Source organism: Pipistrellus hanaki (genome assembly GCF_964339955.1).
Source record: "Pipistrellus hanaki genome assembly, chromosome: 3".
NCBI lineage: Eukaryota > Metazoa > Chordata > Mammalia > Chiroptera > Vespertilionidae > Pipistrellus > Pipistrellus hanaki.
This window is the reverse complement of record NC_140505.1, coordinates 130,735,917-130,738,532: the sequence shown is the minus strand read 5'-3', so window position 1 is coordinate 130,738,532 and position 2,616 is coordinate 130,735,917.

Genomic DNA, 2,616 nt, shown 5'->3' with positions numbered 1-2,616 from the left:
TTTCTCCCTGATAAAGTTGAGGTAGAATTCCATCTGGCCTCTAAATCTCCCTGTTTTACATGCAATGAGTCCAAACAAAGTGGATCCAGACCCTCAATATGAGCTACAAAGAAAAGCTAAAGCAGGGTGAGGGGACAGAGAGTGACCAAGGTTCCATACAAGATACCGTGGTCATCTTACCATTTGCAGCGACCTGGATGGAATTGGAGAACATTATGCTGAGTGAAATGAGCCAGTCAATGAAAGAAAATACCACATGATCTCACACATTTATCCATAAATGTGTGAGAACTGTAGTAATATAAACTGATAAAACTGTAGTAATATAAACTGGTGAACAAAAAGATAGATACAGAGACAGTAAAAGAAACAGACTGTCGCCAAAACTAGTTTGGCTCAGTGGATAGAGCGTCGGCCTGCGGACTGAAAGGTCCCAGGTTCCATTCTGGTCAAGGGCATGTACCTTGGTTGCGGGCACATCCCCAGTAGGGGGTGTGCAAGAGGCAGCTGATCGATGATTCTCTCTCATCAATGTTTCTAACTCTCTATCCCTCTCTCTTCCTCTCTGTAAAAAAATCAATAAAATATATTTTTTTAAAAAAGAAAAAGAAACAGACTGTCAAATTACAGCGGGGAGGGTAGGGAGATATGGGGGAGATAAGAGATCAACTGAAGGACTTGTATGCATGCAGATAAACATAACTAATGGATGAAAAACTCTGGGGAGGAGGGCATATATGGGAATGGGGGTGGGGTGGGGATTGGTAAGGTAGGTACACATATAATACTTAATAAAAAAAAAATGAGAGGGAAAAAAAAAGATACCATGGTCAGGAAAGCCCTTTCTGGGAAGCTGACATTTGCAAAGATTAAAGGAAATGAGACAGTCAACGTACCGATATTTGGGCCATGTGAGAGGGGTCCAGGCAACATCTTTCTTTTTTAATGCTAAGTGCTGTCTGTCATGTGACAAGAACTTTCATTCCCTATCAAATTTCTGATCTATGTCCAGAGGAAACCACAAAGAGGCCATGCCAGCCCAAGACAGGCCCCAATGGAGATGGGTGGGATACCAGATGCCCAAGACTGAGTGTGTGGCATGAAAGTCATGCGTAGGGAGGAGTGATGGTCAAATCCAAGTGAACAAATCCATAACAGGTCATCAATTTAAAGGGATAGTTGAACAATGGAACTCTGGAGATTATACTTATTTTTGTCATATCAGCAAAATATATATATTTTTGGTGTGCCACAGAATTTTAGACTGTAATTAGTTTGTGTGCTATGAGATGAGAAGGGTTGAAAATCACTGCCCTATATCTAAAGATATTTATTCCAAAGGCAAACATTTAAATACTAAAAACAACTAATATTCATTGAGACCTTATTATGTGCAAGGCACACAATCTTTATATAACAGATAACCCTCCTCCCCTGGCCTCTCTCTTTCTCTCTCTCTCTGATTAATATCTTTCAGGATATATTAATATCTCAGGAGAGGACAACAACAATGGTCAAAGAGAAGGAAAAAGAAAAGACCAGGACATAAAACATGGAACAAAAACAAAGGGGGTGGAGGAAGGTGATTCAAGGGGAAAGGATGGGAGTACTGAACATGGCTAATGTCATACCACATGCCTCACATTATTGTTTAGAATGCCAAACCTTCCATTCCTTAAGAGGCTCAGTCTTCAGGGTGGGAATGAGAAGGGCAGAGGGGTGTGGTGAGCCAAAACCTCATTCTGCTCAAGGTCAGCCTTGGCTACACACATTTATCAGATATGGCATGAAAACCAGCTACAGACGAACTGCTTCTTTGGAAACTAGTTTTGAGGTATTGATATTAGCATCTTGTGAAGGGGTAGCCTAGAGTCATGCATGTTTCCTCTCAGAGGAGCCCTCTACATCTATTTGATTTCTATCATGCATGCCAGTGGGCTTTGGCTCAGTGCTAATGATTTTGCTCTTTTTGAAATCCTGCAAGATTTTATTCCTTTCAGTTTCCAGAAGCTATGTGTCATGATGATCTCAACCCAGTAACACTTTTGTTGCGATAAAAAGAAATGATGTGCATATCTTCTGCCTGATGCAGCTCCTCATCACAGCTATTAATACTTGCTTTCAGAGAATGCAAGGGATAGATTCTATTCCCAGGCCCCTAGTCATGTGACTTTATTGTTTAATAAACTGAGAACTCTAAGCCATGCGCCATCCACACATACTATACCTTGAAAAGGCCCTGTCTGGCTAGAGCCAAGTGGACTAACCATGTCTAGATAGAAGATGTGGTGCTTGACTGAACCCTGCCTTCCCATCTTATGTTAAGAACACCACCAAGGTTAAAGGAATGGACACAATTCTTGATTGTTTTATTTACCATCTCTGGGCTCTTGGTAACCTCCTTCCTCTATGCATCAAATCATTTTTGTCTGTCTAGCTCTCATGTCTTATCTGACAGACCACCAGTTGATAAATTACTTTATTGTTAGGTGTACTTCACCAGCATTTTTGCCAATGCTCTCATTTCAATGTTTTAAACTAGAGCTTTGTTTGCTGATATCCATACACACACACACACACACACACACACACACACACACACACACGCACACTTAC